The sequence below is a fragment of the Siphateles boraxobius genome, unplaced genomic scaffold, assembly GCF_051911475.1.
Source record: "Siphateles boraxobius isolate OS27281-9 unplaced genomic scaffold, OSU_SipBor_1 7, whole genome shotgun sequence".
NCBI classification, from domain to species: Eukaryota; Metazoa; Chordata; class Actinopteri; order Cypriniformes; family Leuciscidae; genus Siphateles; species Siphateles boraxobius.
The window spans coordinates 30699117-30713465 of NW_027509197.1; the positions used below are offsets into that span (position 1 = coordinate 30699117).

The window sequence follows — 14349 nt, forward strand, 5'->3', positions numbered from 1 at the left end:
GAAACCCGAAGTTACATAGTGCGAGTAATAGCGATACAGACCATGTCAGGCTATGGCAGACGTGTCATTTAACCTATTGTAAGTCGATGTACCATCACAAGGGTGTTGGAAATATATTATGAAGGTTGAAAAACTACATAGTGTTACTTTAAAATCAGTGTAACCCAAGTAGATTGTTGAACCATCGTAGATTGTAGAGCTCACAATTTTCTCTACTATCAGCTTAGGTTACAATGCTTTTGAGAACTGTTTTGTGAACTGGCTCAAATAAGTCATTGAAAAGATTTGACTCAAAATAACACATCATTTACAGCATCTTCACTTCTCTCTTAGGGGAGAGCTACGTTAGATGTCCAGTATTTCAGTAAATCACAACTTTAATTTCAATGTGTTCTATGATATGGATTCAGAAGTCTTGAAACATGGACTGGTTTTATTATGGTGCTTTTGCATCATTTTAGAAGCTTGAAAGCTTATTATGTTTTAAAAGGAAGAACGAAAGCCACTACAAGAACATAAGTTTAAGTAAATGTTGGCAGAATATTCATTATTTTTGCATTATCAATGCACTGGTCAAAAGTACTATTTATTTCTTAATTTAACCATTTTAATGAGGAACAAATTACTGAATGCACTTTAGGAAAGTATGATTAATTCTGATTTTGTGTCATTTTTTTTAAAGACCTCCCTCGCTCTAAAGTCTTCATTAGTAATCAAGACAAGCACATAACAATCTTCCAGTCTCCCTCAAATTAATCGGGGTAGAAAAAACACAAACTAGTTCCCCTTAAAATACAGATTTTGAGAAGAATATAAAATGAAGAGAGATTGAAATACGTTGAGGTCAGGTGTTAGACTTGCGTCTTTTCAATAACCCTTAACATGCATTAGAGCGAGGGAGGTATTATGAAAGAAGCTTAGACGTAATAAACATTTATTGCACCCCGAGGGGCTCCGATGTGAGATCACAGGTGAATTGTGGGATATAATCTTGTTAGAGGAGATGTTTCTTTCTATACCATAGTTCTATACCATACAGCTAACCCACTTAAAGAAAAATAAAAAAACACCAACATCAAATTCATGAGGGAGAAAAAATATACTGTACTGTTTTTTTTCACCACCAACCTGCTTAGAGTTCACCCAAAACTGAAAGTAAAATAATTTTTAATGTGAGATCATTTTCAACAAACTACCTCTCTCTTTTCAGAACAAGATCACACTAGTCTTTAGGAGCTAAGATGTGCTGTGTGTTCCTGCTAGGCACTTTATACACACACAATTTGTGTAAACCACAGGTAAACATCATGTGAGCATCACAGCATACTTGAGACTTATAGATTGCACACTTCTTTGCCATGGGCCACAGTAGACGCTAAAATGAAGCATGTCTTGCTTACAAACCCCCACGTTTGTCTTTTTCAATAAAGAAGAACATAATCGTGCTGCCCTTCAGCGAACCTCCTCACTGACGCACACAGGCAAACAACACAAAGAAATGGCATCTTTATTTCCAGTTTATGCCTCTGACTGCAGCTTGATTGAACTGTCTTTTTTAGGTTTTTTGGATCATAAATTATGGATTGGGGCATGAATCTCAGTTCTGAATTTTATATTATAATCAATTAATGAAAGTATTTATAATCAATCTTTATTTTTTCACATAGCACATTGCAGTGCATTATGAGACTACCATAACCACCACTTCTCTATAATTTAGTCAAAAGAAGGGATCTAAGAAGGCATGATGGCATTGTCTATCCGTTAAAAAATCTAAGATGCCTTTAAATCCTTCTAGTAACAAATAAATGTTTTCATATGAGCAAATAATGTTTTCTACCACTTGCTTTTATATATTTAATTATAATGATATTATTTATCACAAAGAACAAACTTGAAAAAGTGGACCCCTACAGTAAGAGAATAGAACATGAACAGCTCTGAAGCACTAAGCCTTGAATATTTTTCATTCATTTTTCAGACATATGGTGTTTGCATAATAGATTTAAAGACCATTGCAATACACACACTCAAAAACCAATCCTTGTTTGAGATTAATCGTTTTAAAAGACACTGTTAATGCTGCTTTGTAGCTTCTGTAGTTTTTTAAACACAAACATTTTCTAGACTGAAAACGGGTAGCTTTGGAACACTTTTATTTAGTGCTTTGATTATTCATTTTCTTACTACAGCATTACGCTGGAACGCACCTGATTCAATCCCACCACATGTCTAATGTGTTTCATCAAAGAAATAAAATGCTCTCTTTCCTTACTCAGTCACAGATACACAAACAAAACTGTTTATCATCACACCACCCCCCCCACCCCCCCCAGATGGCTCTAACTCCTGCCGGCCTTGCATTTGTCAGGAAGGTGTGTGTATATCCAACATGACCGGAATACATAAAGCACATCCTTATCACTGGGACAGTGAAAGATGCCTTTAGACCTGCGTCTGAAAGGTGCAGCCTCCATGGGAATCTAAACAGCATCGCAGCACCCGTTTCCTATAGACATGGGATGGGAAAACTAAAAGAGAATTATTAAAAATCTGTCATTATTTCCTCACAGAGAAAACTGTGTGAGACTTAACCCCTATTAAACCCGAAAAACATTCTACAAACTGTTTTTGATATTTGGTTTGACAAGGGACCAACATATTTGTCATCACAAAAACAAAATAGCATTTTTATATTATTTAAGTTTCAAATCACAAATGCTAATAAACAACTTGTCATAAACACGACCTCCATTCTAATCAATTCCGAATCCACTCTTGTATATATATATATATATATATATATATATATATATATATATATATATATATATATCATATCTCATTGGAATTAAACACTCCTCTATTAGTCGATGCATTTCATAAGTATTGCACAAAATGACTTCATCAATGAAGAACGGGGGTTTATTGAACATCAATATAAGCGAGACAAGAAGTAGGAGTCTCTAAGGCTTACTGGACCCACAGCAAAGGCAGAAAAGGTCATGCCAATAGCCGGCAACTCATTGAGCTAAATAAAGTTGCAAATGTCACTTCCTGAAGTAAACATCGTCAATGCATTGGCTTAAAGGACGTGAGCGGATTGGAAGATCGGAGCTGATCGCCAGAGGGGTATGGTGATGGTGGGATCCATGCAAGCGTATTGCAGTTAGGTTTGGTCGCCTGTTAAAAGGGCATCTGGTGAAGGACTAAATGGTAATAATGACAGTCATGATTGCATCTCTGCGTGACAGTGCTACGGTCCGGTAACCATGTCCTCTACAGTCCCAGTGACTAGTCTATGGGTTTGCCCTCTCCATATGGGACCGGCTGATATTAGTATCATAAACACTTTAGCAGGCCGACTCGGCCGACTGAGCACTGGAGCTTTGAACTCACCCGTGAGGTCAGGACACGGTGACATTAACAATTGTCCGAAAGCTTGTGCACCTATAAATAATAGGTTTATTGCTTTCTGAATCACCCTAAGAGACGATTAATCAAGTAAATGTCTCATGAAATGATCATGAAAATAGTATCAGACTCACTAGAGGGCTCGGATTAAACTTTTTAACTGGATGCCATTTAGCTGTCAGTCCAATTTTTGTTTTAGCAGTATATTGTTACAGTTCACCCAACAATACTGTACCAAACCGACATGACTATATTTCTGCCGAAGAAAATGGGATTTTTTTTTTGTAATAAAAAGTGATGTAAAAAAGTAAAAATGAAAAAGGCACAAAATAAAATAAAATAAAGAATAAATAAATAAAATAAAATAGCCTTTAGATGCACATAAATACATTTCAGTCTGTCACTATTTTATGATTTCAAAAGACTTGGAATACAGTGCACAAGTCATGGATTTTTTATTCTGACTATATGGTGATAAAGAGGCGTTGGAAAGGAAAAAAAAGTAATACAGCTATAAAAACAACACAAGGGTGAGTAAATGACAGAATTTAAAATTTTGGATGAATTATCCCTTTAATGAAGACTTCTATGGTACTTCTGCATTACTGAAAGTTAAGTGGACCTATTTGGATTGGGATGTATCATAGTATACAGTCTGTATCTCAGACCTTTTGTTCCTGACCACTGCCCTCCTGTGTGTCCTGGAGGAGGACAGCACAGTCCAAAAGCTAATGGGCTCCTTTATCAATATTGTTTTCTCTTTTCTAGGTCTACAAATGTGAAGGCAAAGTTCTGGAGTTCAGAGTGTTCTCAGTCGAATGGACTGTGCAGAGCAAGGTCCACGCCTTATTACCCATAATCCCATAGGCGTCTCATTCACACTAGGCAGAGAAAAATACATACCTCTGGGAGAGAAGAATGTATCAGGATGGAAACTTCCACTCTTAAAGACCTCAGCTTATCCTGACAGGAATTCGAAGAGAATAAGCTTTGGTTTATCTCTACTGAGCTGTGGCGGATTTGCAGTGAGAGTGAAACTCTTTCGACAAACCAAATCACATTTTTTTTAAGGATTTATTTTATATGCTGAATATTGAATTGTATTATAAATGGAGAAACAGATTTACATTTACAATTATACGTTATAATCAATCAGATTTAGTCATTTCCTGTTTATTTCATGATTATCATTTTACGAGTACAGATTTTTGTTTCGGCCATCTGATTTAACAGAAATTTTTTAATAATTTCTATTAACAATGTGTACGTTAATCTCGTAAACTAAATGACCGACGACAATGTCATCCATGATAACAAAGATCAGTCAAAAATATGTATCATTACAATAATACAATTATTTTAATTCATTTAAAATGTTTACTGTTGACAAAAATATAACTGAAAAAGTAATTTTGCTTTCAACTAAAATATGTATATATTTGTATATGTGTATATATGATAATATATGTATGATTCAACACAAGTTTAGCATATAAATATTATAAATATATATTAAACAGTAGATATTATAAACATTAACATCATGCTTTTCTGTAGAGCTACTTTGATACAATGAGTATTGTGAAAAGTGCTATACAAATTATTTTGACTTGACCTGAAATACAGACTAAATTTAAAGGACAATGTCCTTTGATAATATATTTCTATTTTTAGAAATCATTTTTAGTACATTTTGATTCATATATCCAAAAGACAAAAAAACAACAAAAAAACTCCACAAAAAACAGTTTAAAAATACAATACTTCAGCATGCTGTGTGTCATCTTCCATGGCAGAGGAAGATGGCACACTCTTGTTTTAACCCTATCAGGAGGATGTCTATGAAAAGCAGTTTCCTTTCAGGAGTCTCTGCGTGGATGACTTGGAGGAAAGCCACAAACCCAAAGGCACAGCGACCACTTAAACCAAGGACAGGCACGTATTCCCATCCTCCCATCTCACGGAGGCCCAAATCCTATTTTTGGTGATGTTGATCGAGTCATAAATCCATGTCATCTGCTAATAGCAGGAATATTTATTATCGCAGACCCATCACAGGGAGGCCACAACCAAAAGCATTTAATGTGCTGCTGTATGGCAACTCTCACAGCTTCAGAGCACTAGGTCATTGGCAATTAGAGAGTGCAAGAAATGTGCTGACAGCTGTTGGGAATTCAGTCTCAAAAAGCAGTCTTTGTGTCTGAGAAGCACTTCGGTTCTGTTTTCAGTATTCTCTCAGGCTGGTCTATCTGTGCAGGCATCAGACGGGTGAGACTGAAACCCTTCCTAATGGCTTTTACAGCACATTTACAGCAGAGGTGCCCCCGTCATCAATTACCCCCATGCCTGCTCTGCGCTGTATCCTTCATGCGGGAGATCGTCTCATCCCTTCACGTGGCCCATGAAATGAATCTTCATCTTGTAAGCGAGCAGTCCTCATTAATTACAGCGACTTGAGCCTCCGCTCCTCCCCCTCTTCTGTTTCTGTCATTAAAAGGGGGGAAGTATTTCTCCGGGTGTTTTTTTTCTCTGGACTAGAATTTAAACGAAAGCTGGGAGGGCAAGGGACATCTTTCTCTACAAGGGAAAAGCAATCTGATGTGTGTACATGTGTTTGTGTTTTGTTGAGTTGTGTGTATTGTTGGTATAATGTGGGACTGATCAGGAGAAGGCAATAAATTAATTAAAAATAAATATATTATTACTGGAGTTTCCTGATCAACTTCTAGGCTTAAAAGAAGTTAGTGGTTCCTCAGTTCCAGATCTGCCACTGCAGAAAACATTTCATGATTCTGAGAAGGATTTCATGCAGAAAAGCTTTTGCACAACACACAAAATCATTATTTTACATGACAATCCCTCATTGCAGATAACTAGATTTATATATTAGAGAACGAAAACGGCACATGACCTCGCTGCCACAATGCTAGTTTGGTTGCTTACAGTCACAAGTAGTAGAGCTTACACCAAATGTCTATGATCTCACTCACGATTACTAGAGACAAAACCTTCTAAATTAGCTTGTTACGCCGAATGTCTCCGATCGTCACGCCATGCACAAATCCTTGTGCTTCCACAGCAATGGGCGAGCTGTTAGAGGTAACACTAATCTCTGCGATCCATCACTGTAAACCACTCATGACAGGGTAGGCTGTTCTCCTCATTTCTCTCTTCATCTGTCTTACAGCTTGCAAAACAGGGGTCTGACCACATAACACTTCTCTTCCTCCCTGGACCATTACGCTAATTTCATCTGCTTCCCCTCTGTCTGTGTCTCTATTATATTGAAGTTCCTGCAAGACACCATCTGTATCTAGTAAAGCGGTCACTATGGCACATTTAAAGAGAGGAGTGAAGTGCAATCATCTTGGTTAAGCATTGCAGGGTTGTCCGTCATTCAGAACTGAACAGAGAACGCTTTTTAAATTCAATCCAAATCAATTTCTGAATTTGGGTAATTTGAATGTAAAAAAAGTAAAATTAAAATGAACTGAAACTCATATTACTTTAATATTTTACTGTTATTTTCACACAATAGTTCAAATTTACAACAATTAAAGTTATATGAATATCATTTGTTTTTAATTCTACTAATATATATTCATTTTGTGGACTATGGAGGAAGAGCACCTGCATCACTTCTGAATTGCAATTCACTAAATTCCACTTCCTGTCATTCCAGTGCACCTTCTTGTGAGGTGTGGCCAAATCAATTCAAACTCCAACTCATGAAAAAAGGAGATCCAATTCCCAACCTTTCTGGAATAAAACATTCAACTTCAAAACAAGATGTTCCTAAACATTACGGGAATCAGCAAATTCTCATTTGCCATCATGGTGCTTTCTAATGGAAGGCAGAACATGGATGAATGGTTCTAGAATACATCACTTCCTGCCTGAAGGCTCGTTTTGTATAATAGCCGCGAGGGTTACGTGTAAGAGACATCATAACAGATGGGTTGGGGGGTTACGCAAACGCTTTAATGAATGCAGGATTGCATTGGTATCCCTTACCTCTTCCATCATGAATATGAGCTAGTACAGTGCATGTAAGTAAAGAATATTATTCCATCTCCGAGAATTTACATGCCTGAGCTCTGGAAGTTCGCTGTTTCATTTTAATTTGTGATAGCTTGTCTTGCTCATTATGCCTTGAATCGATTATAATTGGTTTTAATGCTGCGCAGAGGAATGTAAACTGCAAGTGGTTGGCATTTAAAAAGATATACACACACTCAGCCAATATAGTCATAGCAGAAACAACGATATAACTTAACTGAGGATGCAATCTACACTCACATTAGGGGTGGGCACAAATTTAACCAGTGGTATAATATATAATGTGGGTGAAAGGTCTGGCTGTGTGATGAAGAGCTGGGCAAACAGTATGAGCTATCAGAGCTATCAAGGGAAAATATCGCTCTCTTAGATTGCTTGGCAATGCACTCACACTAGCTCTGAGACGTCAGCTCAACATTTTGGCCCTGAAAACAGCGATCCTTGCTTTATCTGGTTCACATATTTGTGTCTTTAGAATCAGCTGCAGGGCGGGATTTCCTCTGAACTGATTTCAGCGTCACACACAAAAACACAACACACACACACAGTAGAATGCAATCCCACCTGTTGCCACTAGAGAAGAATCAATTACAAACTTCACCTGTAATATCTCAAACATACCTTCATAGAGCAAGCACATAATCAAATCAGGTTCCAATCCTAAAAATGGAAATTTGACAGTAAAATCAGTATCTCTATAAAGCTCTATAAATTAGCTTCACTCTTTATATAATATTAAACAAGTTTATATAAAACAAGAACCGTTTATATTAAACAAGAACCGAATCGCTGAGGCAATATGGATGTGTTGTTATTGTTTGAAAGTGTTCATTATCACATCAACACAAATAAGCTGCAGGTTAAAGCAATTATAGCCTGGCCTTTGTGTGTGCTGAATTGGAGAAATGCTAATTTGACATGTTATTACAGCCAAGCCAAAACATCCTCGCCAAACACACCCGGGCAATTCCCTTCTCCTTCACACTCAGCCTTGGTGTTGAATTACAGCAGGGTTGTGTAGGTGATGGTAATGCAGGTTGAACAGACCCACTACATCTCAGTAACATCGGTAAAAGCTATGCCGGGGCAATTATTAGTGTCTTGTGTCTGTTCTAGTGCTGTTTGGGAGGAATGGTACAAATAGGCTCCGTGGTGCAGAAAGAGGATGCTATTGAACACAACGGATTGAAGTGGGAAAACATTAAAGCATTGCGAGCCAAAGGAGAATGGGTTTAGTGTCTTCCATTTAAGCTCATTTCTGAGAATTTCAATCCAGTTCTAACCGCTACAGGTTTGACTGTTGTAGCCTAACTAAGTTCTACATAAAAAAATTAAAAAATTAAAAGATTCCAATACAGACCTCCATGCAAGTCAGTCAAGAAGGTCCTGCGAGTGTAAGGTGGTCTCAGGTGTAATTTCAGCACAGGACAGACAGGAGAAGCGTAGCACACATCCCAGAAGTTCTTTCAGGCCAGCTCTAAATTGTCGTCTTCTCTTGGGGCTCACTGGTTGTGTTCACCGAGAGCTCAGGACCTGCTAATTGTTTAATCTTCAAGGAGGTCAGTCTCCTCACTTACACAAATTAGCCCTGAGCCTGGAGCCATGGGAAATTAGGCCTCAGGCTTCTTTTCTGGCACAGAAGCCACTTTCACAGCAAGAACTGGCTGTTTTCTCTTTCTTTTCACATTTTCTGATTCCTCCCATCTCTTTGACACTCTCTCTTGCTCTTTCCCCCTCTCACTGTTTTCCTATCAGGAATCGATACATCGCCTGGGACATGAGAACGAAGATGAAAGCAGAGTTGATTTCTTGGTTGACCGTGTCACTACTAATACAAGATGAACTGTTTAACTCACCGCGAGGAAGAAATACAGCCATTGATCTTGGAGGTGTTTGAGGTAATTGAATAGACATACAGATCTCAGCTCTAGCAGCTGAACAGAGCAGTTCAGCTCGTACAGCGCCGATGGTCATGCAACAACAAGGCCCTTCAAAGACATTTGCTTTCAGAGCACATGGATGTACAAGACATTTTACAATGACAGTCTTGCCTCAATCGATAAAAATGAGCTGTACATAACACTGTATACTAATATCTTGTGCTTTGCAATAGCTTGCAGACACGTGATGCATTTAACCAGGGCAGCACAACTACTCAGAGGAAAACTAACTTAGAAGTTATACTTTTGGAGATCTCAGATGTTTCTCCTAAAGTGCCTTAACCCTTTCACACGTAAGTTTAAAATATTCTAACTGACCCCCCAGCGTGAGTTTTTCAAGGCGATCGTTATTTAGAACTTGTCACTTTAATGTTTCCATGGTGACGCGTCATTGCTTGTCACGTGACACAGCGCAACCACAACACAGCGCTGTATGAATGATGATCTGCTTTTATGTCATTTTCCCTTTTTTATTAAAAATATTCACAAATGTATTAGCTATAGCATGAAACACTGATATTCCGATTGTCGAATATGTGCAAGTGGATGTGTTTTGTTGTTTAAATACCTTTATAACGATCGCGTTAGTTGAGCTGTATGCGCGATGGGCAGCGCCATGTTAGTTTGTTTCACAGTTCAGAGAATGGGATCTGTTGGATTTACAACACGTCAATTCCTCAACTTCTCACGAAATACATGAAAGTAAGTGGCCGGTGAACTGGGAGAAGAATAGGGTCAAATGTAAAGCTACTTACATAATGTGTATCTGATATGAATAAAATGTGTCGTCTTATTATAATGTAATGTATTATAATGTTATTATTGCCGCTTCCATAGACATCAGTGTGTATTTTACAAACTCAAAATCATTGTTTTGCTAGTACTTGTGTGTATTTAAATATCTGAAACCTAAAATAAACATTATGTGGTTGAAAACACTGAATAGTTGTGATATATGACAGCACTGAGTGCGTCCTTCTCTGGCTCAGCGCCAGCAAACGCGCGAAAGCACATTTGAATTTAGCAGTTGATCACGTGATGCACTGACCGTTCTAATCACACCAGTGTGATCGTACGCTCCAGGGACCAGCCAAGACTGATCACACCGGTGTGATCGTACGTGCGAAAGGGTTAAGAGAGATTAAAAATAAAGACACAAATGAAACAATTGTTGTATTACAGTGCAAATATAGAGCAAATGTGAATTGCATAATTTAGTTAATTTGGTCATGGAAGAATGTGTGTTCATTATGTTAATTTTGAAACCTTTTCATTACAGACTTTGGTACTTGCCAAATTTAAGCACAATTCGAGGCACTGTTTCTTCTGAAACTCTTAATTTACAGGGATTTATTATCAGGAGAAAAGAGCAACTGATCATAAGTCTCGCTGCAAGAGAAACAACTGAGATCTCTATATAACTCTCTATATATAGATATTTTGTGTATATATATATATATATATATATATATATATATATATATATACACACACACACAGTATATTAACTGAAATAAAAATAAAAACCATTTGGGAAAAAAAGAAACTTAATAAAAATACATCTCAATGACTCTAAAATTAGCTAAAATAAAATAGAAATGGGCACATATTGCTGTCATCCTTATTGTTCAATAATTTAATATACACAATTTATCATTTAACAACTCATTAGAAGCACAAAAAAATACTAAAACTACAACAAAAATTAGCGAAAAATATAATAATAAAAATAATAAAACTATATTAAAAAATAAACTATAATAACTAAAATTATAATATATTATAATTCTAAACATATTGTATAACTAAAATTAACCGTCATGGAGTGAATTTTATTGGAAAATGTCACTAAATTAAAAGGATTAACTGAAACCAAAATAGAAATAAAACTAAATTCAAAACGATAATAACCCTGGATATTTTTTTTAAACTGCTCGCCTTCTCACTTTCACACAAGATACATAACATTCTTTAGTATCATAACCTCTGTCAGAGCTGCCCATCTGCCAGACCCCTGCCTGTCGTCATGTTTCCTCTTACATGAAACTTAAGAGCTGAAGGGCTAGCTCTTGGGTTCAGGTAAGAGGAAGCATCAAGACTTGCAGTCAAAAAAAGAGGTTTAAGTGGAGTTCTTTAGATGTGCAGACTTCCCTTCCAGAGCAACACTACATGAAGGCCTGTATACTTTGGGCCCAATCAACTGGACAGAAGTGTAGAAAACCTCCTCACTGCAAAACAAAACGGGAATAGCTGTACTCGACAGCAGAAAAACACAGGGACAGGGACAGGATCTGTAACGCTTGCAGATTCCATCCTATTTTAACCTTCCACCACTTATAGACCCTCTGCAGTTTAAGGTGATGAGATGGAAATAAAGTTGATAAATGACAAAAAAAAATGTAATCAGTATTTTTGTAATAAAAAAGAGGTGGCCTGTAAGCACCATGGCCCAATGAGTCAGATCACTAACAACTAGGCCATGACCAGATTCCACTCTTTTAAACTACTGATTTATGATGAACAAATTATGAGGAGCTTGACACTTGTAGCATCTGTAATAAATGATATTCATTTACGATCACTTGCTGAACACACCAACATTAATGAATCCTCCAACTAACTAGAACCAAACCCACACATGTGTACCTGAAGGTGGCAAGTGAGGGTCTAACCTGCGTGTGCCTTAATTGTTATACACCCCTTGGCTCCAGGCAGTTATGCTTCCTGACGTCAAATTAGGGACTAATGAAAAACAAGTCATAATGAATAAAGCTCAAGCACACCAGACCTTCCATCTGCCACCCACCATAATGAAGAGACTCCGAGAGAACTGCAGGATGACTTTGGAAACAAGCTTTGAGACGGAGCAACGGAGTGAAGCAGGGATGGAGGTTTCGGTAGAGGGGGGCCGTACGCTCTGTCTCTCACTATTTCTCATTATACCAGCCTAGACACTTCGCATCGAAGGCTCACACGGCTGCCAGAGGATGACACAAAATGAAGGACTACGAGCTTCAACTGGCCAGTCTTTATACCTCAATTTCTTTAAAGTGGGTTGACATGTGCTCTGACCTTTTATAACTGTCATTACAGAGAGAGCACGTCTGTGCCCATGCCTCAGCGGAGGTGTACCTGATCCTGAATGCAGTGACGCTACGACGGGCAGGGACCCACACAGGGCGGCTGCAGCTGCAAAAACAGAAGTAGTGCTGACTAACTGCAGAGTCAGTTTATATAGAGACATGCCACTTCCTCAATCCTCAATACAACTATACTATAGGGAAAACCCGTAACGCCAAAGATGGCAGTTTTATGCACATGTCACGCCCCTCCCGCTGGAAAGCCAATCGTCTGCTTTTAACAGTCAAGCCGGGAAACATTTAAGCCTATCGTCTGGTTCCACTGATGTAATGCGCACAGTTGAGGTTTGCGACCGCGGAAAATACGTTACTGTTTGAAAATATTTCTGTTTTTTTAATATTCAACAATATTATTGATCTGACTGTACTGATGCTATTGTATAAAAACTGAACTGAGCTGGACAATGACATAATCTTTTGCAGAATTGCTTTATGAAATTAACTAATTTAACAATTGATGACCTTTACAACAGAACTGAATCAAGACTAATCTGACTTCTTTTAATCTGACTTTTATTACATAATTTAAAAATCTGATTACAATTAAGTCTACAATAATTAAGAAATGTTGTATTGCCAAAATATATTTACAGTATAAAATTTTCATAACCAGGTAACTTACTTTTCAGACTAAAATTGGCCATTTAGTCCACATTTTTATTGAAATGATTGACTTGTTGTCAAAAAATCAAATGAATTGAGGTATAAAATAATTGTTAAATTGTTATGAATCTTTACAAAATATCAAATTTTCACATTTTTGTAATTATTTACAACTGAATCAAATTGTTGTCAGAGCAAATATTTTCACCACTAAGAAATGGTATCTCTGCAAGAGACCCAGTTTTATTTTCAGAGTTTAGGTAACCATTTGAACAGCAGAGAGGCTTTACCTTTAGTTTTTGAAGCCAGCGACACTGAGGGTTCTCTCTCTCTCTCTCTCTCTCTCTCTCTCTCTCTCTCTCTCTCTCTCTCTCTCTCTCTCTCTCTCTCTCTCTCTCTTTCCCTCTCTCTCTCTCTCTCTCTCTCTCTCTCTCCCTCTCTCTCCCTCTCTCTCTCTCTCTCTCTCTCTCTCTCTGCCCGCAGTTGGCCTGGGGCCCTCCCTCCCTATGGCCCCTGACAGTGCAGTAATATTATCTGAGTGCAGTGGCAAAGCCTTATTGCTTTCCTCTAAATCTCATTTGAAGGATACAATGTGTGTTCGAGATTAATGATTAAAATAATATTGCTTGAAAATAATGATGGCAGAAAAATCCATAGGTTGTAAGCTAACCTTGACGGATGCATCTGTTTTTATTTGGGGAATGAGAACTGCACAATTTGACAGTTTTCTTTCCATGCTTCCCTCTTAGAAAAGTACAGCAGGACTGGTCAGACCAAACGAGCATCACAGAGGCTTACTTGGAGACTGTGGCATGCTGTAAAAAGCCCCCAGGTAATATAGGGAAGGAAAGGCAAGAAGGATAAGATGCTTTTTTCTACCTCTGCTACACTTAAAGGTGAAGTGAGAAATTTGTTTGGATTCTTCAGTGGAGACAATAGAAAAAAATTTGAATAATCAAATAAAACAAGGAACAAATAAACTCAAATAGACAAAACAAGAATGGAAAAGATAAAACGAAAAAAATATCTAAATCTTAAAAAAAAAAAATGCATACACACACACACACACACACACACACACACACACACGCCGTGGCATAATAGATGCACACCCGAGGTGGTAATGCAGCCACAATGTGAAGCTGAGTTTTTTTCCTTATAATTCAATGGCCCAGAGTCAATTACTCTGCTTA

At 37.6% G+C, this 14349-nt stretch overlaps 1 protein-coding gene across 3 annotated transcripts in view; it reads right to left on the bottom strand.

Annotated features, from left to right (window-relative positions):
- Positions 1-14349, bottom strand: part of erbb4b (erb-b2 receptor tyrosine kinase 4b) — a 367114-nt gene that overhangs the window by 185211 nt on the left and 167554 nt on the right. The window lies entirely within an intron of this gene.